General features: G+C 35.8%; 2 protein-coding genes across 3 annotated transcripts in view; one reads left to right on the top strand and one right to left on the bottom strand.

Annotated features, from left to right (window-relative positions):
- Positions 1-25790, bottom strand: part of LOC124364422 (tumor protein p53-inducible nuclear protein 2) — a 46622-nt gene that overhangs the window by 13790 nt on the left and 7042 nt on the right. The gene's annotated exons all lie outside the window — the stretch shown is intronic.
- Positions 7025-25790, top strand: part of LOC124364367 — a 109108-nt gene continuing 90342 nt past the window's right edge. Inside the window, exon 1 of the mRNA XM_046819799.1 lies at positions 7025-7477. The gene's annotated coding sequence lies outside the window, so the exon portion shown is untranslated. The remainder of the gene's footprint in view (positions 7478-25790) is intronic.

Below are 25790 nucleotides of genomic sequence, written 5' to 3' on the forward strand. Positions count from 1 at the left end.
ATCTTAGTTAATTCAAATTCAATGCATTGACTTATGTTTATAGATCCACACACGTCAGACTCTGGAGCTTTTCCAGAGGACAAGACTAATCAAATAAAAATCAGTGAAACATTTGTCGCAGGTTACATTTATCATGCACATAGTAGACAATCCTTAAGTCCTTTTTTGAAAAACATACAAAATCATTTGATTAAGGATAATACACTAGTACATACTTTTAAAGCCTCTAGAACTTATATTTCAACAACATAATACTAAAAAAATAAGGTTTCATTCTACTCCTCTCCTAGGAAATATCATTGTAATATAATTCCCATAACAACCAGGAATGCCAAACTCAAATCCTAATGGAGCCACTTCCTAGTTTGGAACTGTTTCCACTTCGTTCATCTGAAAAGTAGGAAGTTATGTCTAGTAAAATTATTTATGAAAGTAATGATGTCTGGTGTTTATATACATAAGGCAAAACACTAGTCCAAGCAAAATAATGATTTGACTACTAACCTTTAGTCTTTGGATAGCTTAGACAAACTCAATTAAATATTTAGAACAATTTATTGCCAAAATGTTATCTTTGAATTAATTATTTCACAGCACATTAGATGAATGTCTTAATGGATGAGATAATGGTTTGTGTATGTCTTATATCTACTGATTAAGTTAAGTTTGATGCTTAGGTACTTTCCCTCAGTAGACTTGTAAATAATCAATGTCATCAAAAAGGGTGAAATGAAAGTATTAAAAAAATGAAGGCAAAAGAAACAACCACTCTTACAGTTGATACATTTACTAATAATTACTTTTACTACAGATTCAACATCTTTCATTACAAATAACACAAAATTGGTGGATCACTTTTTGTAAAACAAATTGTATAAGTAATACATGTGTTAGAGCAAGAAATTGTTAAATGTAAGGACAGTAATTTTAAAAGCTATGTGTGCCAGACATATTAGGTTGGAAATTAAACTGTTCTATAAGAGCCTGCTTACTAGCAGCCATCTTGGTTGTATCCCCATAACAATGACAAACCTCATTCACTTTTATAACATTATTTTTTCCCTTAGAATTATGGTAGATATCTCATTTTAAAGATATCCTTAATATGCATTCATATGCTTTTGAGATTTTAAATATTTGTTGTTTAATATTCAGAAGGAAGTCTCACAAACTGTTTGTACTTGATTGTTTAAATATTTAAAAAAAGTATATAAAAACAGTCAGTTCTTCAGAGCATTCAAGCAAAAATAAACAATTTGCATGGTTAGAGACAACTTTATTTTATATGTCTCAATGTACCATGAACAATGGTTGAGGCGTACATGTGTGATGTGGTTAGAGATATTTACCGAACTGGTAGACACAATATGGTGATGTAGAACACTTGCCCTCACAGGCAGGTGCACGTTTCATTACAGTGTGGCCAGAATCAATAAAAAATACCTCAAAGTCCAAGGCATTAAAAGCTTGTTTTGCTGACCAGTTTATGGCATACAACTGAATGACTGCACAACTGACTGAAGATATATCCAGAACTGAGAATGGGAAAGAAACTCGGCAAGAATGAATGTGATATGAGTGAATGTGCATGTTTGACTGGGGTTTAATGTGCTGTGTTTGTTCAAAATTTAAAAATAATTGTGAACTGTTACCTTGATGAATACTCTGATAATAAACTATTTGATTTGATACGGTAGATTATACCTAAACCGCAATATAAATCTTATTATTATTTTTACAAATGGGTTTGTTATGCTTAAATATTCTAGTGATTTTGATAAAAGGTTGTTTTCAAGGTAATAAAATAATAACTACTAACAGAAAATAATATACTCATATATGGGCATTCAGCTCCAGCTGATAGAAGGATGACAGCTTTTGATTTATACCAAGATGTATTCACTAAGTGCTTAATCAATTATTGATGACGTTATTTGTGAGTTAAATCATGCAATCACAATAGAATGACTCATTCAAATTGAAGTATTTGAGGAAAATGCTAACATTACTGTCATCCATCAAGACTGATTGCATCAATTCAACCTCAGACACTATTTTATGTATATGAAATACAAGACATTATTAATGTTATTTGTAACACATACAAGTGAATGTAGCTTAAATTTTAAAAATTAAATTGTTCCCAGTATTACCGACTAATGAATATAATTAAATTCATTTTAAGTGCATTTAAATAAATATTTTGATAAATAAACGTTGTTCTCAATGTGGAGTGAGATTTTATAAAGGTAGTGTGAATTAGGTAATTTTACAAATCTGAAATTTGAATTTTTTCAAATTATAAAAAGCATACAAACTTCAGCAACATACACTACTTAAATTTTTAACTTTATATGATAGTACTAAATAATAGGAAAATGTAATTATAGAAGTAAGATTTTTATCAGGTAACTTTGAAACCCCAGGAAAGGTATTGAAATAATCCCCCAGAAATGTTGATGCGATTCTCCGTATTCCATTCCTCACCACAGAACAAAAATGTAATTAAAGAATCATAATTATAAATGATAAAATTAATGTCCGCCATTGTCCAGATGAACCTGATAATGCAAACCAATCGTCTATTAATGTCTAATTTCATTGCAATAATAAATGTTTCTTGGTTTTATGCGATAAACTCTATTCTGTAGGTATTCCCACTTAAAAAGAAGTCCATTGATGCGAGATCTGTAAAAATAGTGGGAAGGTGTTCCATCTTGAAGAAAGTAAATATCTTCATCATCAAACATCTTTTTCTATATGTGGACTGATGGACTCCTGCTGTAAGGTTGGGTACCTGTCACACCACATTGTTACCTCTCGTAAATTTACTTGGTGTTCAACAGTAAAGTTAGGATTTAGTAGACTCCAATATATATAATTGTGGTGACTAATTAAGTAATTTAATTTAAAAGCTGCATCATTACTTCAGACAATTTTGCTTGGAAACCCTGCATTTTTCACACACTTTGCCAGGGAATTAGTAACATAATTCAACTGTCCTGTATCAGCTTCATTGAGAGCATAGGTTAGTGTTACAATGTAGGATTTCCAACTTTTGAGATATATATCTAAGGAGAGTCCTTACAAGAAACAGGTCATCACATTATGGGAAATAAAGTGTTAGTACGTTTTTTAAGACACACTGTATATTTAACTACACCTTATATTATTAAAAGTATTCTAATAATTATGTTATTAATTCATTTTGGTTGTTATTCATGTGATTCTGTATTCTTATCTAATTAAAGACGAGTTAAGTTAGGTTCAAAACTTATCTTTCCATTTTTAATAAAGAAATTTTAAATGAGTCCCTGCCAAAGATACTTTGAGTATATCGGATTGAATATTATAAAGGTTTAATATAAAATATTTGTTTTAGTAAAAAAATTAAATGGACCAAAATTAGCAGCTATGTAAAAGCATTGAAATTTATAAAATGTTAAAAAATCATTCTAAAATGTGTTTTTCGTAATAATTTTTAACTACAGGCAATAAAAATATTTTTTATTAACTATTGTAAAAATGAATTAAGTTGAGGTCTTTATTCATAAATAATTCTGCATTTACAAAATAACACGTGAACTACAAATGTTAGTTTGTAGAAAATGAACATCAAAGCTGTACCTTTTGTTTGAAATGCAAACAAAATACCTGTGAATGTAATGGAAGTATCTACATGCAATAAAATGTAACAAAAGGCTTTTTTATAATTTAAATTCTTAACAAACAATTAAAATAAACTAGTTTACCACCTTCTTCTTTCCAAGTCTAAGGAGACTGAAGCAGTAACATGCTTTAGCTATCCAGTCTCCATAAAACTTTTCATGGCTCAGACAGAACACATATTGAAAAATGTTCTTCAAATTTGTTTTAAGGAAATATGTTACCACCCAAATAATCCCTTACCCCTCAATGTTTAAAATTATCTAGTAGGGCAAGTGAAAGGTCTACAATATAGACACCACCCCCAGGGCTACAACCACGGCCTGATGGATGGAATGACAATGGTCTGTGGCACTGGCAGGGAGCGGTTCACCTTGGCTGTGGCAGTTCCCTGACCTTCAGCTCGCCCGGCACAGCTGATCTCATGTTGTCTGAAATACTCGCTCCCACTGCCACTGCCAACATGTTCACTTTTAGTTTCAACTGCCTTGGCACCAGTAGCTGTACAAAACTGAACTAGGCAAGATAGTTATCAGTTCAGTTGGGGGCTAGGCTAAAACATTTTCCATGTTTCTTTCGATGTCCATTTGTAGACCTCTTTCAAGCAATGAACTGAACGGACTCCTCGAATTTAATCAAAACTCCTTGCCGATCCAAAGTGATCTCCCACTTGTAATACAACACACGAAATTCTCTCAATGAAATTAAAAATATTGTACTAGACAAAAGCGCTATTCTATTCGTTAGTCTATCTCGTACAAAGCACTGCAGTCTAAAAGAAATTTGTGCATGATGTTTAAAATATGTAGTATAACTTATAAAATAGGAGTATATAGCTTGGATATTGTGGTAACGGGTATACAATGTCACGTTCCTGTCATCATAGACAGTCGTGCGGGAAACACTTCCGGTGTGGTGACGGCCGACTGCCACCGGGGTCTCCAGTGGCATGTGACAACACGTCCGGGGTAACCGGTCTACAGCAAGTCCCGTCGCATTGTTTCGGTGATGTACTTATTATAGTGCTTACAGCTAAGCTATACGGGCGAGTAACCGCGAGAGAGCAGATCCTATCCTATCAAATGGGGTCATTTCCGCGGGTGGCTGCGGAACAAATCGTGAGAGGCAGAACCGCTGTAATGTTATACGAGATGACAGAGCCGGGCAAGTGAAGAAATGGTCGTTAGTGGTGCAGATCACCTGAATTGGGTTGAATAAGTCACTGAGTTTGGTATTCGTTATTCACAACGTTTGATAGCAAAACGTTCATTGTTGCTAATAAAAGTAGACTATAGCATACCATTGTATGCTATCTCATCGAGGAACTATATTAATAGGCAAATCGAAGAACTATATTAATAGGGAAATCGAAGCCACCTTTAAGTTTGTTTATAGATGATTTTAATTATTTTAAAATCGAGACAAACTGCGCTTGCGCTATCTTTCGCTTGTACAACTCTACACGCGGTTTGAAATCATTAGATGTACATGATGATATAATGTAATGAAATATGATTTAAGGAAATTATAATTTTACAATATAACTTGAGGAAATGACACATCACTGTTATAATAAAACGTGTCATTTCCCCTGGGCATATTTCATATACAGTGGCGAACAAATTAATCCGAACAAAGGGAAATTTTGGTCTATTGTTGGGAATTTTCCCCTCAGTGGCAGCCTGCTTACCCAGAATGCAATAAGTTCATGTTTGGTAATTGAGGTTATGTTGCTGATATGTACACATACTGATTTAAGTGTTTTTATCTGGTTATATAAGTGGATTTATATTAGTTTCTGTTTATTACCATATTTAGTGTATCAAGTCACAAAGACGTACAGTCTACAACAATGGATATTACTCCACGGAAACGCTCAAAAATTGTTGCATTGTCTCAACACACACAAATGACTCAAAGACAGATTGCTAGTGAGTGTAGTGTAGGGTTAGGTACAGTGAATGACATTATCAAACGTTTCCGTGATACAGGTTCCTTCTCACCAAAAAGGAAAGGAAAATGTGGCCGAAAAAAGAAAACTACGCCAACACAAGACAGATTACTGGTAAGAAAAAGTAAAATAAATCCGAGAATGACAGCTGTTGATCTTAATAGGGATTTAAGAGCTAGTGGGACCAATGTTTCTGACATGACAGTTCGTAGGAGATTGCTCGCAGCTGGGAGGGTTGCTATCAAACCTAAAAAGAAACAGTTATTGACCAAAGCCATGATGTCAAAAAGACTCCAATGGGCAAAAAATCATAAAGACTGGACTATTGAAATGTGGAAAAATGTGATTTTTTCGGATGAGAACGCATTTCTTTGTACAAGGCGAGAAAGTACCCTACGTCCGTAAGTCAGCAGATGAGAAGTTGTCGCCTGCCCATTTGCAACAAACTCCTAAATACCCAAAAAAAAAAATGTTTTGGGGTTATTTTACCCATGAGGGGACAGGAGCCTGTAGGTACCTGTAGAAGGAATGATGAAATCGGACCAGTACATGGACATATGCCAACGTAGAATCGTCCCACTCATGCAAAGAATCCAGATCTCATTTTCCAACAGGATCTTGCGCCATGTCACACTTCTAAAAAAAATGAAAGCATTCTTCAGAAATCAACATATTGAGGTTTTGTCGTGGCCAGGGAACTCTCCCGATCTAAACCCAATAGAGAATCTTTGGGCAATATTGAAGAAAAAAACTTGGGAAAATGGATTGTTGCAGAAAAGATGAACTAATCAAGTCGGTAATTCGGGTCTGGTTTCACGATGAAGACATTAAAAACCATTGTTCTACACTGGTGGAATCAATGCCAAAGAGGGTTAATGAGCTCATCAAAAATAAGGGAGGTCATATAAACTACTAATAGCGTGTAAGTTGTTTCATTGTATACTATACATGTACAAATAAAGTTTTCTGTCAAAATTCATCTTGTTCGGATTAATTTGTTCGCCACTGTATATACTGTAAAGCCATTTCCATGAGTCTGATTCGAATATGGCAGAAGTTACTACTTTAAATGTCTACAATGCTCGTGGAATGACCAAACACTTCCTTTTATTTATTTTTAAATAATTTAACAAATAAAATTGGTGAGTCTACTCTAAGGAAAACAGAAGCAAACACACTTTGGTTGAGATATTTACTAGGAAATGCTTTTCAATTTAGTTATGATGTAAAAGCTTAGGAAAATTACGAGTGTTTACATTACATAACTCATAATTCGCAATAAAGAGCGATAAACCGACTCGACCTTTAGGCAGGCGGTCGGGGTCGCCTCGGGCAGCCCATGTTGTAGGCTGGTACGTATTTATAGTAGTAGTAGGTGGTGCAACAAAACAAACCGTTCAGCGGTAGCAATAACCCGAGTGCGGGAGCGAGCTTGTGGTTGTGGCGAGGAGAGATCAGCTGATAGAAGAGAGGTCACGTGATCGTTGCGTGGCCGCCCACGGGCTTCTTGATTGCCGAGTTGAGTGTTGCGGCCTGGGAGCAGCGCGTCCGCGAACCTGAGCCACTACAACTCGCGGTGCGCGTGCGCGTGCATGAATACGATACCCACTCGAACGTGTATAGTGCGGTAGTGATGGAACGTGACGAGACACTTACATTTTGGAAGTAAACTTCTATCATCATTTTTTCAAGTAATTCAATTAAAATGTTGATGACAGAAGTAATGAGTTCATAAACTTACAAGTTACAGATATTGAAATAACCAAAATGTACGTGTACCTTTGAGCAAATCCCAATATTCACGTATGAGCAAAAAAGAACAAAGACAGATAATGCACGGCCCTTACGACCAAAGATAAGGTATCATTAGATGGTTGATTCCCAGTAAATCAATGAGTTAATATTTAACGTTAAATACAAACATTTATTTTAATATTTGGTATTTAATCTAAATATTCTAAAAGAAACATAATTAATTATTTCTAGTACTTAGAAAACAATTTTTTATATCATTTCTATTTTCCACAATACTCTACTTAGACCCTTTAATGTTAGTACATAGGCTCTTCAGTAAGAGAAATATTATTTGTCTGTTCACTATCCTGGGAATGAAACACAGACTGCCGACTATCGACCGATCACAGACTCACAGTGGTGACGGTTGGTGATATCGGCGACTCAAATGTAATCCAATATAAACTTTCAGTTTCCAGGAATTAAAAGTCACTGTAACTTTAGTTCATCATAATCTGCAGTGCTATCGCATAGACTATCGACAAATAAATCTGTTATAATTATCTCCCATTAGTGACAGCAGTTTTTATCTTGGTATTTTGTGCTTTCAAATTATGTATATCTAAGATGTTCTCTAAGTTTTAACAATTACAATAATATCAGGCTTTTTGATCACATCTGGAGACTGATGGTTGCTGACCAACATAATTACTCGTATATGCAGGCTATGTATGATTGGAATCCCAGATGCTTTGTCTCTTAGACAATGTTTAGATTTTCTACCTAGCTTTCGCCCATTGTCCATATCGCTGGTCCAGCTATATTAGAATTTAATGAAAAACTATATATCATACTTAATACTCATCTTTTACTTAACAAAGCCAAAAGTTATTTACAAAAGTAGTCAGTCGGACTGGCATGTCGCTGGCCATATTGGAATTTCATGAACACCATGACTTAATAATTGTGTAGTACTAATTTATACTGCATTATATGAATTGGTACCCAATACAGTAAACGTTGGTCAACAAATGCGTAATGGCCAGGCCAGCGAAATGCCAATCCTAAATGTACGAATTTCTATAAAAATAATAAATTACAATGTGGTTTACATTATGATGTAACGCAGGTATTGATATTAGTTAAGGCCTATTTTTATAATATTTATGATATATATATATATATATATATATATATATATATATATATATATATCATATATATAGCAATTTATTATATATCGCGCACTTTGTACTAATTTTTATTGAGTTTCAGAATTTGTTTACTTATATTTAAAAGTAGTAATTCGTAAGTATGTCCTGGTTTGACATGCAGCTTAGACATTTACACCAAAGTATGTACTGAAGGAGCCTGACGAGAGGGACAGGCTATATAACTATTTTTCGAAATGTACAATTAATTGTGTTATAAGAAATTTATTTAATAATAACATCCTATCAAATTAGGCAATTCTACGCAATCATTTAAAAATCGTTAAGTTCCAGAGAAGATGTTGCCGCACGGTCTAGCCATCGGACTTTGGATCTTAGTTAATGGTACTGTATCGCCTCTCCTCTTTATTCTGTTTGATAATATCCTTCCTTGCAGAATAACGCTTAAAAACGTGTTATTTTAAGACAGAATCTGCCTCTACTTGAACACGTGCCTCTTTTGTCAATTAACTCAACTTTACCTTCACAACTAAAACAGATTCACTTCTTTTCGCTCAAGCTGGATTATCATTTTCATTCTCCATATTTTATATCCTTTATATCATAACTATATCACTACTATAATAGATTTATGGTTTTTGGAATGCACCAAAGATAATGCTTATCAATTTTGTTGTTTGTCAGAGACTTTTGCAGATTTTATCCGATAGTTAAAGGGGTGTGACGGGGGGGGAGGTTACTGACACATAAAACACAGCTGGACCGCAACATCAAAGCCTCGTTCACAGTTACCGTTTAGTAGCCCAATGATTGGCTTACATCAGTTAGGAGCAAGTCATTGCCGGCCCAACTGACCGCGACCGGTCCAGATTCACTGGAAAGACAGTAATGAAACAATCAATCAATGTACAACGTATATTTAAATGGTTTGGGCTGACAGTTCGTTTGCGAATCGTGCGAAATCCTTGTAGAATAGTTTTAACATACCGGTACTCAAGCCAACTCTAAACCGTGCTGGTTGGGTGGCGGGGGGGGAGGGGTTTGTTGGTACAATACAGTAGAGCCTAATCAGTTCACACTAACAATATTAAAAACCAACTAATCCAAATACAATGTTAAAATACAATGCGGCGCCCGTATGTTGCAGGGCTTTTTAGTCAGCAAGCCTGAATCCGTGAACAATAAGATGCCTGGTCAATATTTCTGACGGTGTCGTTAGGACTGAATATGTGAGTGAAGACCCTGCTGCGTTCCATGTCTGGTTTCGCCAAGACAAGGATGTTTCTAATATTCAAATGTAGAATCAGGTTATAAAAATAAATAGAGCGGTTATGGTTGTACTTCCGTCTAGATTTTGTAATTTTATTAATTCTATCTGGCAAAATTATACCCGATCAATACTAATAACACACTAACAATACAATATATTCTTCAGATTCTTCCAATTATATACATTAGTGTGAAATGAATGTATGATTGTTTGTTTTTATTGTGAAATATACGAGAGAATGAAATGATAATTTATAATCGTACATTGTTTCTAGATAGCATAATAAAACGTGTCAATATAAGAATAACAACTCAATTTAACTGTGAGTATCTGCTAATGTGATAAAGAGATGGTTCAATTGATAAGAGCCCATTATGTGATGAGTACACTTGTTCTGACACAGGACAAGAATTGGACTAGTCACATCTAGTTCTTGTAGGTGTTGTAAAGGAGAATGTTTTACGCAGCGCATTTCGTATTCCAATGATCATTTTATAAACAATACATTTTACTCGTTTACGGAGGAACATTTGTCCTTACGGTAATAACACCCATCCAAATCGACTTCGTCTTTGCAATAAAACATGTACGGAACTGAAGACAGTTTGTTTTTATATATTTGTAAATGACAATGATTACATTAGGTACCAAAACGACTTGAATTTTTGTTTTTACAGCACGATTTGTTACAGTTCGATATATCTAAAATGCATAAGTTCAAGCATACATTTCAACTGCTATAGTATTAAAATTCAAATGAAAAACATATAATCACGTCCAATTTGAATTGTGTCCAGAGCGTCCTGCCGACTCCGTGGTGTAGCCATATGTCTTTGCTGGACTGTAGGTATAGTTGATGGAAAGCCAGTTACACCGATCATTCGTATACCGGCTTACGAATTGAGGCCATATGTGCACACGAACTAGCTATTGAGAGTTAGCCCAAGGTGAGCCAGAGAGATACGAAGCTGATGATAAACACTGTCACCTCCCCCTCACAGAACATGACACACTGCAGCTGCACTTGTTACGTGCGTGGACCACGAGATGATATTTGGGCCAAGGCTTCGCGTCTTTTTAAATGTACACATGAAAATTGTGAAGTAAATGCGTCACAGTACAAAATAATTACTTATTACCTCGATACCACCACAAGAATATATGAACACAATAAACTTAATTTTGGACCTACATATACAACAGTCTTGCACACATTATTTTGAAACGACGAAATCTATTTAATTTTTACATAATTCTATTCACACACATGTAATATGAATAAAATTAAAATAAACGCCTCACACAGCAAAAACCTTACTGTATGTAGGTCTAGTGCAATACAGTGCAATTTTAGAGTTAATAATAAATCGTCTAGCGGAGAAAGTGTAAAATCAGAATGAAAAAAAAATACAGTTGAGACACACAATTGGGTAGGAACCCGTTCTATTAATGACTTGCGAATTGCGTCATACACATAAGATACAAAAATAATAGTACTTTCAATGAAAATGTTAAGTGGTCAAAAATTAAAGTAATCTATCTGAAGCATTAAATTCTTTAAATAATATAACTACATACAATAACTGATTGTAATAACGCAATCAACGAATTAATAAACGCAATTTTAATTTTATGGACGGTGAAAGAACACTTACAGCATTTAATGTCTTTCTTATATTTCAAATTAAAAAGCAAAGGGGGATCTGCAAGACCACAATTTCCCAACACGGTACATATAAGACAAAGGCGGAATGTTTGTTGCAAAAAAACATGTGCCACCGACCTTAGCTATTCTAAAACCCTGTTTTTATGAGAAATTCATCGTCTCGAAGACATATAGTTTTACACAGGGTTTAATGTTAAAATTTAAGACACATACTTGTAAAAAATGACGTAGTCTACACGAGTATAGGTTGGCCTGACGGAATGTGTCAACTTCACAAAGAAATCGAAGTGGACTGAGGGCTGAGGCAGGTTTCTGGCGTTTTTGGCCAATTTGGGGGTGGAGAGGGGGTGTGAGTAGTAAGAGGGGAAGAGTAGGAAGGGAGGGGGTCTGCAAGACTCCACAAGTCCCCGACAATGCGATACATACGACAAAGACGGAACGGTTGTTGCAAAAAAAGGACAACAAGGAAAATCTATTCATTTTTCCTGAATTGGTTCAGCCCTTCACTAAACAACAACCAAGGAGTAACTGGTATCTGGTGTGTTTCGAAACCTCACATTCTATAGTTTAAACGGTTTGTGTTCCAAGTATTCTCCTAAAACACGAAACTATAAAGTATGGAAGTACATTTACCACTATTTTTAGTCTTACATACGACCTGAGAGGTCAGGAAATCCAATATCACATAAAACAAAATAATGTACCAGTCGCTATAAAAAAATAGAAAATGATATCTTAATAATAATGAAAGAGTTTTATATAAGACATTAATGTTTAATGTAAAATTATCATAAAACTAGATAAATTTATTACTAATAATTACACACGCGACTACTTAATGCAATCAACATCTTTAAGCGTATTAAAACATTAATAAAAACCTGCTCATCCATCAAAATTAAACCTACATTTAAGTTTTAATTTCGTCCATACAGCCCAAGAAACAAATGTATGTGTCTAACACTCGTTTGTTACTGAAATTAACTAAATCATAAACAACAGATAAGTGCACTTCTGTACCAGTTCATTGTTCAGTTCTCTGTTGACTTCGTCGTCTATCAGTTGCTACGCAGCGCATGTATCAACTATGTTACGCTATCTCTTTAAAACTGCGCAGTTCTTGTGAAACAATGCCGCTGGAAAACTTGTCCACAATGCATTCATTATTGACATACGGAACAGATTTATATAATTACATGTTAAGATTTAAACTGTGAAGAATGTGCATTAGATGTTATTTCCTGTGTAAACAGCGCTCAAGGGTTCTGTACGGGTTTGTTTACATTTTAACATAACATGTAACTTAAAAGTTCAATATATTTATTTTAAAAATCCATTAATAATCTAACCTAAATATCTTATGTTAGTATTTAACTAAGTTCTAAGCAATGTATATATATAATACAAACTTGTTATTTCAATAAGTTTTGAACAATCGCGTTAAAAATACTATCGCTTAAAAATATTTTTGAAATCAAGAAAATAGAAGAGAGGAGGGTATTACCACTTCAATCTACCTTTTATTTTCGTTTTCTGTAACATGTTGAAGGTAGTATCCCCTATTGCCCATCCCTCGACTTTGTGTAAAAGAGACTGATCCATCTTAAAAAAAATACATATATAGAAACAAATCAACACTAATCTGTCCACGAGGATGTTTACAGGTAACGCATATCAAGTACTTCATGAGTAATTGTACTCAATAGCGATCACGATCCATTCATTCATACACCTTCCACGCGGGGTGGAATATCACTCGCATGTCAGTCTGGCACGTGTAGGTTACACCATTCTACTACACTTGAGAAGATAAATGTTCTATTTATAACAGAAAAATAAATTGTCAAACAACTACGCCAGTATCTGAAGTTATGTTTCATTCTAATCACAATTTGGACGCGTATAGTTACTACAAGGTCTAGTCTGTTACAAGGATATCGTATACAGACATAACCACGTTATCAGTCCTCGGAGTTATGTTCTGTAACTCCTAATCACACTTCGAACGTGTATAGTAGTTATCTGTTATTAATAGTGACAGCAAGGCCCGCTGGCCTGGATATCGTATACAGACATACCCACGTTATCGGTCCTCAGAGTTACGTTCTGTAACTCCTAATCACACTTCGAACGTGTATAGTAGTTATCTGTTATTAATAGTGACAGCAAGGCCCGCTGGCCTGGATATCGTATACAGACATACCCACGTTATCAGTCCTCGAAGTTACGTTCTGTAACTCCTAATCACACTTCGAACGTGTGTAGTAGTTATCTGTTATTAATAGTGACAGCAAGGCCCGCTGGCCTGGATATCGTATACAGACATACCCACGTTATCAGTCCTCGAAGTTATGTTCTGTAACTTTTAATCACACTTCAAACGTGTATGGTAGTTATCTGTTTTTAATAGTGACAGCATGGCCCGCTGGCCTGGATATCATATACAGACATACCCACGTTATCAGTCCTCGGAGTTATGTTCTGTAACTTTTAATCACACTTCGAACGTGTGTAGTAGCTATCTGTTATTAATAGTGACAGCAAGGCCCGCTGGCCTGGATATCGTATACAGACATACCCACGTTATCAGTCCTCGAAGTTATGTTCTGTAACTTTTAATCACACTTCAAACGTGTATGGTAGTTATCTGTTTTTAATAGTGACAGCATGGCCCGCTGGCCTGGATATCATATACAGACATACCCACGTTATCAGTCCTCGGAGTTATGTTCTGTAACTTTTAATCACACTTCGAACGTGTGTAGTAGTTATCTGTTATTAATAGTGACAGCAAGGCCCGCTGGCCTGGATATCGTATACAGACATACCCACGTTATCAGTCCTCGGAGTTATGTTCTGTAACTCTTAATCACGCTTCGAACGTGTATGGTAGTTATCTGTTTTTAATAGTGACAGCAAGGCCCGCTGGATATCGTAAACTGACACAAACACGTCATCAGTCCTCGGAGGTATGTTCTGTAACTCCTAATCACACTTCGAACGTGTGTAGTAGTTATCTGTTATTAATAGTGACAGCAAGGCTCGCTGGATATCGTAAACTGGCACAAACACGTCGTCAGTCCTCGGAGTTATGTTCTGTAACTCTTAATCACGCTTCGAACGTGTATGGTAGTTATCTGTTTTTAATAGTGACAGCATGGCCCGCTGGATATCGTAAACTGACACAAACACGTCATCAGTCCTCGGAGGTATGTTCTGTAACTCCTAATCACACTTCGAACGTTTGTAGTAGTTATCTGTTATTAATAGTGACAGCAAGGCTCGCTGGATATCGTAAACTGACACAAACACGTGGTCCCGCTAACATAAACTGTTTGACAGTAAACAACACATTATTGCATGTTATCAACTGGCAGGCAGGCAGACACTGCTTTCGGCTCCATCCCCAGCTGTGTGTAGCTACAAATCCTTTGTTGGAAATATATTTTTTCCAAATTCTATTACGTAATGTAGTTTGTGTAATGTTAATCAAATTACTTACATGACAATGTATATGAAATTGATTACTGATACATCGATCTATTTCCTGCAACTTACTAGTGAAGCTTATTCGTAAATACCAAGCTAACATACAACATATAAAAAAATAGGGAATAGAACAATAATTTCATCATTTCACGTGTGTGTGACGATCTCGACTGAAAATGTAAACTCTTCAACAATGAAAACGTTAGCCTTTCAGGAAATTGTACGAGACCAGATAGAGCCTTCTTAGAATCTTGTCGTTGTCTGTCTGCCTGTACAAAGGCGACGGGAAACCCGCAGAATTAACTAAATTGTAAAAATATTGAGTACAACGATCCATATGACACTTTAAAATTAATGTATAATGATGTGACAAGGCAACACCAAAGAAGAATAAGAAGCTTTGTATGAGTAAAGTTGGTAAACATGTGACGAGTTACGTAAGTCGTGACGTTAGTTGTATTGGTGGTAAGTCGTATGTTTGGTACTTTGATACTCTCCTTTGTACCTGTATTGGGTACCTATTTGGTATTATAGCTCTTACGCAATTCCATCAATTGTATTCTCCCCGAAAAGTATCTTGACTGATAACTGAAGCAGATGTGATACAGACGGACTGACTAGACTGTCATCTCAGACGTTGTCGTGGACGAAGACACGGTAATTGCAAAACTGAAGACGAAGACAGGATAAACTATCCCGAGTCCGTCTACCCCAAGGTCGCCAGGCTGTCGCCCTGTCCCGGCCCTTCCCTCGGCAACTGACCTCGCTCCTTGCTCCGTCCGGTTATCCGCCTCCGCTCCGCTTTGTCCGCCCCTAGGGTCCTAACCGCTAGCCGACCACCTCTCTACCACCTATTGAGACTTTCTACACTGAGGCCGTGAGTGTGAAACAACAACTGTCTAGTTCTCTACATCCTACTCACTAATATTCTGCATTTCTGACAAAAAGAAACCATCAACTGAAGATGTACGTCAACAAAGTTGATAGTTTCAATTGAGCTTGGTTTGTTAACGAACCTTCCATACGCCTTTCAGCGGGAAGGTAAAGCACCCGAAGATCTATTTAACCTTATGTGAACCTTGTCTTCCACCTCGAGTGAATTTTACGTAAAAAATAAAAGAGTGCGGGATCTTCTGGATTGAACTCCAAAGAAAAATTCCCAAGAGAGTTTTGCTATAAATGAAACTAGTAAGCACAATTTGCAATTATTACGTTTTTATTGGACACCAAATAGTGTATAAAGTTACACAGTCGTTTTAATGAAAAAAGGAAAGGGTGTTTATTTATTCCAACCCTCGCTTCTATACCTTTACTGAACCATTGGCTACACTACAGATCAATTAATTATAAAGATTCTGCCTGTAATAGTAACTAGTCCCGAACGAAAGTAATGTGTCTATTGCCTTTTCTTAGAATAATTATCCGTTTTCGCACCCTAACTCTCCCCACTGCACGTAATCTCGTGCGTTCAAACGGGTATATTGATGAGCATCATTACGTTCATCACTAAACATTTTCAATATTAGTGCACATGTCTAGCCTTGGAAGCGATATTTATGAAGTATTGATTTGACATGAGTGATTTCTAGGTTTCCACGAATTTCACGATTAATATGAAAAAAAAACGTGACGAGCGTACTATAGGACCTATGTGGGACACTAATGGTAATTTTAATGTTTTGGCAATCCCGAATGTAATAAACATAATTATTAATTATAAAAATACATTTAGCTTACACATTTTAAAAGCTTTCCAGAATTATAAATTAGCCTGCTTTAGGTAATATTTAATGATCTTCAAGCTTTACCCGGAAAGGTCCTAATACTTCCCAAATCAGGAGCTAACTGAAAAACCTGTTGCCAAGTTGTCATTGACTTATATGTTCACCGGGAGTCTATGCTAGTCCAATGGGAATGGTATCTCCTATACGTTAATGTTGGCTCATTAGTCAAGTAGAAGAAAGGAATCGTCTCGGTAGCCAAAAAAAACTACTGAACAGTCGCTCGCTGTTTCCTTATCTTGTGTCAGGATTTATTAGCCACATTAGACCTCCGGGCAGAAGGGAAGGGAACAAAAGCGTTGAAGCCCGTTTTGACATGACCGGATTGAGAGTCTCAATTTGTCAAACATAGAATTCTGATTAGCCTTATCTCGACCTCGTACACGATAAAGAAATCGATGGTTAAATGGGCGGCTGTTATGCCAACAGTGATAGTCTTATTAACTGCTAGACCACGAAGCACTGTGAGTATCAGTTACGACTTTGGCGAATATAAAAGACTCATAATTCTAGCATTTCTATCCTAAGTTTTGTTTTTGGAAAAACTTGATTGTTGCTATCAACGCAACAGCAAACAAATAAAGAAACGTTTACAATGACAGAGATAGTACTTAAACCCAGAGTCACTACTAGTAAATAAGGCCAAACCACGACCGCTCTGATGGATACCGATCATCACGATCTCATCCGGCCTCCAGTGCCCTGTGTTCAATAATAGTCCGCGTGTTTACGTCCGAACACAACAGCTTCGCGGCTCACAGCGACCACGCTGTCCCTCCATTAGCGAGCTATTTCCACAGCGAACAACACAGCCCTTGTTTTGCTAACTACATCCCTCCCTCCAGCTGTGCCCGTGGCATCTAACGGTGCAAGCACGGCCATTTTGTGGACATTATAATCTAAAAAAATACACCGTGTTACAAAATAAGAATTTCCAACAAACGATGGCGTGGGACCTACAATACCTCCTCAAGAGGTAAATAAAAGATACATTTGAAAAACCTAATTAATTCCTCAGCAATCCAATCAGTGCACTGTATTTGATTAACAAACATTGGTTATGATCTTATTTGCGTACGCATTTAAATTACCTGTAAATCCATCCCCCTTTACCTGTAAATCTGAGCTACGACCTTGATAACGTTATGTTTTGCCCTGCTGCACTGAACCTTGTTGGAACACACTAGAGAACACTCCCGTGCCATCATTATTCTCAGCTGTATCAGCTTCATCAGACACTCAGAGTTGCGTTTGCTTGTTTGTGAGGGTCTCTCTACAGCATAAACGGCCAGGCGATAATTATGTAGAGACGTCACCTCTGATGCAACCGTGCCACGGCTAGTGCAAGGTAGACAAGTAACGGCCGCCGAGGTCACACTACCTACACAAGACAAGTTGCTCAACACCAGGAATACTCACAGGTAGTGAGATAACAGGCAACAATGGCGCTGCAACGCCGGACAAGATCTTATCGGAGAGCCTACTCCGGAGAATTCTGCGTATTGACTTGTCGGTATCCAGACGAAGGCTTGCCTTGGAAAATCGAGAAATCACTTACATAGGTTTCGCTCTTACACCAGACAAATTAGTACTGTTATAAATAACTTTTCTATAAACTGTTATTAAGATAAAAATATAACATACAGATAACTGTTAATTTGAGACAATTATAGTTGGTGCTGTGTTAAGTTGTACATATTATAAAGCTAAATTTTCAGGAACTGCATAATACTAGAATTAGGTTTGCTCGGTAAATTATTATTGTTTGACTCGTGGCTAAACAATGATTATAGGTGCATTAAGAAAATTAGGAATACTTCATTCCTAAAACATAATCGCAGACATTGAACCTACGGTAAGGAGGAACACAGAACATAGCTGTTACAAGGCAATCGAAAAATTGTACTTAGAAAATACACAATGTAAGAAATCCTAATTGTTTTTAAGGAAACAATGAGAGCCTATTATAATAACCAATAAATAAACTAAATAAACAATAATTACTACAGATGCTCCTTCTCGAATCTATGTCTCTTCAGTAATTTAAGTTACAAACAGGCGTCTCTTCCTCAGAATTAGTAATTTAAGATATAATGGGATATACCAAAATCTTCAAGTTCAATTTCTAATACAATAACAGAGGTACACATACACAATTTGATTTACATTTGGACCTGACAGAGCACATATTTTCAACATTCACAGACAGAAGACCTAATAATTCAACCGATCAAGTAAGTAGTGAGTGACTAACATACGAGCTGTGCGTTCAGTGGGTCACTGAAATCTCCCCCGAATCTCCCCTCTCTTTTAATTACGTCCAGCGCTTTGACTTGAATAATTAAGAAGTTTGAATAATTCACGCCGCGCAAAGGTGTAGCGCGGGTGCGTGCGCAGTAGCGTGTTAATGAATTTCTCCTTGTGCACGATTGCGTGTGCCGTACACACCACACGACACAGAGAGCAGGAGAGGTCACACACTATACCCGCCGTGTCCCATGCATGTCAAACAGGTGCTTCCATGCTTGGGGCGACTCGGTTACTTCTAGCTTCCGACTATAACCTTCAACTACTATACAGAGGCAATTGTAACGTTGCATAAAAGAGGGGATACATTGTTATATCATCGGAAATTTGTAAAATTTAATTAGTGTGTTTTTACGCTGTGTCTGTAACGTTTTATGGTATTTTTATGAACACAATAAATCAAATCTTTCTTAATTTGTATGAAAACAATATCCAATTTGTGAACTGCATTGCCAACTACGTCACAAATAATTTATCACTTTTAATTTAAAACAGCAAACAGTCAGCCTACTTGAATGATTTGTTGGAGTTATTATATTGTCCATTTTGTTTATTTGCAACTTTACAAAAGCACTTAAGTAATCAAGGGTTCGTACGAATACTTAGACGCTGGTCATTAACACTACCGATGTCCAGGATGAACGTACCGAGTGTATGAACAATAAACAATATACTGTAGTAGACAGTTCCCATGACGTTGTGTGACAAGAAACATTCAAACGTCATCAAGTGATAAACAATAAGTTGTAGGTGGCTTGACCCTTTACTTGTCATATTGTGACCGATCATCATCAATACAGAGCGGAAATTGGCGAGGAGACGGTCTGGCTTACAAATCTGCGGTGTTGCCAAGCAGTGCGACCTCCACAGGTAAAGTTAAACAGACTACACTGTACTGTAGTGTACTTTACCAATTGACAACTAAAGTAACAACTAATATTAATTGTTTATAATATCTAAACAAAATAATTTACTTATATATTTCAAACATTTAAGCTCAAAGCTTAAATTAATATAGGGAACACTGAGTTTGATTATGGTAAATGTGATTCCATAGAATTTAGGTGAGCGCTAGCGAATATTTTTACATTAGTCATTCGGGTAGTGATGGTGGCAACAAACTGAGTACAAACGTATGAGATTTTAACACGTAAGATATAAAACAAATCTACTAATGTTATGTAGCCACAATACTGCAACGAAACGCAACTTAATGGACAAGTGTGAATGTATCATATAGCAAGATATAGCTAGAAAGATTTTGTCTGTAGAATTTAAACTTGGAATAAATTTTACATAGACAACAAAAAGTTATATGATGCTGCATGATTAACCATGGAACAAGGATTGCACGTAATTGAAGCTTAGTAGTCATCATCTATCACTTAGTAAGCTAGGCTAACGCAGTGTTTAATAAAGAATAAGAGTAAAGCATTTCTTCTCCGTATAGGACTTGAAACTTTGCATGCAACCACAGGGAAGCCTGTAAGGCGACACGTGGTGTGGCGCACTCAATCTTTTCCCTGTCATCAATGTTCTTTTGCGCATACTCGTGTTCTTTTTTAAGACACAATCATATGAGAACCCAAAAAGTTTAAAATATTCATTGATACGAAAAAAGGGCAACAATAAAACTGCTTAATATATATATATATATATATATATATATATATATATATATATAATTTCAATAAACATATAGTATATATATATATATATATATATATATATATATATATATATATATATATATATATATATATATATAGAAAGGCATTATGCGCCTTGCCTGAGATTGGGAAAAAAAGGGAAAGCGGCTGTCGAAGGAAAATCTAATACGCGAAGAAGCACTAAACAATCACTAATTAATTACTCACACCAGCTGACTGCTGGTGAAACTTTCACTTTGTGCGTGAGTCGCCAGCGATGATAATTGAGCATTAGAAACTGACAAAAGTCGGGTATTAAATTGTGGACGATGTGGAGGGAAGGATGGTACAAAGCTTATTCTCATGAAAATCCTCCAAAACCAAAATTAGCCATGCCTCCTTGATAATATCAGTGCATGGCATGGTAGTCGTGTACACACGACAAATCAAACAGTAATTTCTGTGGTAAAATCTGTTTGATAGGCTATTAAACCGAAAAAGACTATTGACAGCAAACCACAAAGAAATCAGTATTTGAATCTTACCGATTAATCAGTGCTCTGTATGAGACTGTTATATCAGTACTGTACATCAGCCAAAGCCTTAATTAAAAATAGCTACAATCGATTTAATACAATGTAGCCTATTCAATTCTCGTCAAACCACCTACTTCTTCTTTAGAAGGAGAATAATAACATACTATGGTCTTATAGTCCCATAATTAGGCGTAACTTTAACAGGTTCTACTGTAATATTAAACATCTCTGTCTAAAAAATACAGAAATGACCCGGACAGTGTTTTAAATATTTTATTTGATTGATTATCGTGAATTGACAATTTTATCATTTCAAATACGAAAGGATTCTCGCGATTTTTAGTAAACACATCTGAAATTAACAACATAATATCAGATAGAAATAGTTGGTACACCTATAATAATAATTTTCCAATAAATTTAATTTTTCCAGAACGGCAAATTACCAAATTCTGGAATCCATACAAAATTGCTTATAATTTAAATCCAGTGTGTTTCTGTCACACCATCATAAGGACTCTCATACAGAAGATGTCTTGTATCTTTCTGAGCAGTTTTTTTTTTTTAATTTCCATTATCTGAAGTGATATCAGGCCAAGCCATACACTCGACATAGGGAAGGGCGTCAGGGTCGACGCTGCTACAGCTTCAGATATCGATTGGTGAGGCCCGGAGTTTCACCGGTTCTTTTGTGTGCCTCCAGCCCTCACACCAGCCCTCTGCTCTGGGAAACAAAGAACTCGTCACGACCCACACATAAGCAGCAGCACCGCCTGCCGCCTCACTGGTATTCCAATTTTTACTGAGAATTACAAACTAGTGACGAAATTCCATTGCATCTTACGAAACTTCACGTTTGATCCATCCATTGCGACACTACGCGGTACCAAGAAGTAAGCGGGCATATCGATTACGCAATGGACGTAACTATCATGATATCGTTATCCCAAAGGTCGGAAAAGAGCTTGCTAACTATGAGTTCACCTTACTGTACCAGATTCTTTGTTGTATAAATATGTAGTGCTATATTTATTTGTAAGTGAGAAGTAAGTTATGAATTCGTCACAGAAGGTCATTTATACGTGAACGCAATAAAAGAACTGCGTCAGTCCATATGTTTATTACTGAAGTCCAAATTCTTTACATTTCTAAAGATGTCATATCAAATTATAAGGTAGTTAGCTATCTGTATAGCTGCCCCATAATTTGATTTGGTTTTATCTACTTCGGTGACAACACTGATTAAAACGTCTCCTCTAACGTTCCTAGGCGGGATGTTTCCTACGACAATATAAGACCTACATAAGACGAGAATAGACTTTCTTGCCATCAATTTCCTGATTTTTTCATAATTATCATCATTGTTATACGCCAAAAACTGCGTACAATCTGGTGTTCTTATCATATCAATTCTACTTTCCTCTACAAACACGCGAATCGATGCTGGCCTTCACCGAAGGTTTCCTCACTAAACGAGTTGTAGAATTAGAAAAGGAGAAATGTCATCTCTTCAAATCGGTGATATCAGTGATTTTCTCGTGAAGCAGGATTATCTGTAAAATACAATTTAGTGGCCTGGAACAAATCACGTATGACGCCGAACACGACGTGTTCAAGTCTACGACGTTGCCAAAATCAAAACGCAACTGCGTCAAGTAACGACGCAGTTCGCAAAAATATTGCGTCTGTCGAGTGTCGATTGCAGAAGTGTAAACACCAAACACGCCGGTGACGCGCTGTTATCTGAACCAGAACGGCTGAGCAATGTTTATCTGTCAGTAGCGTACAGCGCCGCGCCGCGCAGTCTACGAGCACAGCCTGTCCATGTCCACGACACAGCCAACTCGATCACTGCTCTTTGTTCTGTCCTAGACGTGACTTACAATATCCTCCAATACATCTTAGAGAACCACGGGAGTTCTTGCCTTGATCTATCCAGTCTCAGTCTACTCCACCCTCTACTATACAGAACGATCTGCACAGTGCACACTGACACTACACGGTACACGAGTCGCTCTGTCCTTGTTCTGTCCCAGTCAGCTATTCAGTTCGTGCACGCCACCTCCACCCCCTCCCCCCTTCTCCCTCTCCACCTCCGGCGCTGCTCCCACAGCTGACCTCGCGCCTGTCATCTTCGTGCGGAATCGCAATTGGGCTCGCCATTTAAACCCAGAGGTCAACAACAGCGCGGGTAGGGCCAATGCAACCGAGATGTAGTCATTAGCCTCTGGGTCGATGATTTGCGAGAAAGTAAAGACAATACCCCTTTTATAAATTTACTCCGAAGTGTTGTTGTACATTTACATTAAATCAGCGAGGGACTTTCTAAAGTGAAGAAAGAATGTTTCCTTTTATATGATAAATTCAGCATAATAAAATATTAAAACATTTTACTGCATTATTACAATAAATATCTATGCTAATGTGAGTGCTTTTTGAAAAAATCAAAAAGCAATATTGGAACAAAAATAATTTTCGTTAGAGTATATCATATTTCCAGAGTGATTTAAAATGCTTTAAATAACATTTTAGCTAGTGTTGTATAATGATTAAGAAAACCACAATTTGCACAATTCCAAGTAAATTTTAACACTAAGTCAAGTGTGTTTTTGGTTTGTTTTTCAATTTAAAACATACGTTAATGGTCGTAGATTTAGAAAATTAAATCGAAATGTGTATTTTTGTAGTCCATATTCTTGTCTAAGGGATTTGTGAAATTACATAGAAATTAAAACAGATAAGGTAAATAATGAATTCCAATACTGATGTTTGATTTTTTATATCTTTATTAACCCAGTACAAAATAAATAATAGTTTAATGTGTAGCATGGACACTGACTAACAACACAGGTAGGTGATACTGTGTATATACAAAGGCCAAGTATTGTTTTGACTATCATTTAATTATTGAAAGTGTAATATTGTATTCCATATACACAGTGCATCTACAGTTTATTTTTTTCTGTAATCAAAAATGCTCTATCTCCTCAGTAAACCCTTTTGGACTATATTAGTTATGTATATAACTTAAGGTTAAATAAGAGGGAGGTGAAGCAGAAAGTTCTAAAATCCATATCTAGTCAAGTTACATAAATAACTAAGGTTTCAATCAAATGTAAACAAGAGTAGAATTAAATTTGTATAACTGACAAGGATTACAACCATAAGTGTTTGAATGTTAAAGTTTTATACGTAATACGTACTGACAAAAATATGTACCTGAGCGTATTTTATAGAAATACATTAATTATTTAAAAATTATAAAAACACTAAAAACTAAACTTTTAAAGTTGAATTTTGTAAGAAATAAATAATTCAATTGAGGTTAATCAATTTATTATTTTTCCAATAAGGAAAAGGAAGTCAGATGATGTGTGAGTGACTAAGTCGTTCATAAGGAAATAGTTGTGCCTATTTCACCTATTTAATACCTGTGTCTGGTTGTCACAAATGAAGGTTAAAAGAGCTTGTGCAGGTGAAGTGTAATTACCTTCTTCAGCAGGATGTTTAACAGTTCCTAGAATACATGCTCATTATACGAGAAAGCTTTTGTTTCTAGAACCACTCAGTGTTTTTAATGTGAAGAAACCGGCTTGTATATTGCACCATCATGTGCAATTCTCCAATTAATGATATTACTAAGCTAGTTTTTATATAATTTATCATCCAGTTTATTTTTATTTTTTAATGATAAACAGGTTAACAATATTAAAAATAAAAGCTGAACATCATATTCAAATATAAATGGTATGTTTTGGTTTTATTTGAAATATAAATATATTCATTTTTAAGTTGTAGAAACGTATAAGAGGCCAAATAAAACAATACAGTTTTATATATCAATCCAATACTTTAAAATAACTGAAGTAGAGCACTTCTAAAGTGTAATGAGATGGTGATTTGAGTCTCAAGGACCTCAACTCCAGGATATGATGGATCTTTAGAAGAATTAGAGACATGGATTAGTGTGAGCACAGCTCATTAAATAAATCCCTCAATATTTCAGCTTAGTAACTGCTTTATTAATGGTTTACCTTAGGTCATTCTTGGATAATTGCTAGTTTTTAAACTTAAAGCTCTTAAAACCCAGAAAGCTTAAAGTACAGTAATTAAAAGTCAACTACTGTAATTATAATTGTGTTCAATTTGTTCTATACACGTTCATTGATGAACCTGAAAAGGCTTTTATAAATCCCATATTGAAATGTTTAATGTAAAAAATGTACAGAGGCACTAAATGTTATCAAAATAAAATAAAACACCATCAACAGTTACAAAATTGCAGTGAATGAATGAAAACTAACTTTTAACCATCATGAATGATCAGAACTCAATATCAAGTTTTAGTGTAAATGTTGATTTAAAGCATTTGGACAGGGCCGCATTTACAAATTCGGCGCCCCTAGGCTTACAGACCAAAGAGCGCCCCCCCCCCCCCCCAGAGGACTCTGATTACACTGACGTAGAAATCCAGTAAATTTCTTAATTACGTAATTTTGATGAAAGATAATTACAATAGTATATATATATATATATATATATATATATATATATATATATATATATATA

The sequence above is a fragment of the Homalodisca vitripennis genome, chromosome 1 (assembly GCF_021130785.1).
Source record: "Homalodisca vitripennis isolate AUS2020 chromosome 1, UT_GWSS_2.1, whole genome shotgun sequence".
NCBI lineage: Eukaryota > Metazoa > Arthropoda > Insecta > Hemiptera > Cicadellidae > Homalodisca > Homalodisca vitripennis.